This window comes from Rhagoletis pomonella, unplaced genomic scaffold (assembly GCF_013731165.1).
Source record: "Rhagoletis pomonella isolate Grant_MI unplaced genomic scaffold, Rhpom_1.0 Rhpom_scaffold_22201, whole genome shotgun sequence".
Taxonomy (NCBI): Eukaryota; Metazoa; Arthropoda; class Insecta; order Diptera; family Tephritidae; genus Rhagoletis; species Rhagoletis pomonella.
The window spans coordinates 1,727-2,119 of NW_023480711.1; positions in this window are offsets into that span (position 1 = coordinate 1,727).

Genomic DNA, 393 nt, shown 5'->3' on the forward strand with positions numbered 1-393 from the left:
AAATTTTCATGTCAGGCAGGGCTATATAAAATTGGCCGATTTCGCTTATTTTTATTTTAAACGAAAATATTTTCTCTAAATAAGGCCGTAACGGGGATTTTCTTCATAAAATGTTTGTTATAAATGTCTTAATTTTAAGTGTGAAGTTTTATTCGCAAACTTAGAAAATAAGAAATTGTTTCACTGTTAAGACACTTAAGATGCGTTTGTGTTTGGATATAGTGCCAACAAACAGAATAAATATTATATGTAGATATTGTCTTCCCAGATAGCGCATATTCAATTCTGCCTAAATTACCAAACATCATTTTTGCCAACTCCCAAAGGTTTAGGGTAAATGAAAAAGTAATATTTTCAAGCACTATGGTCACATATGTATTTTTTTAAACAAAC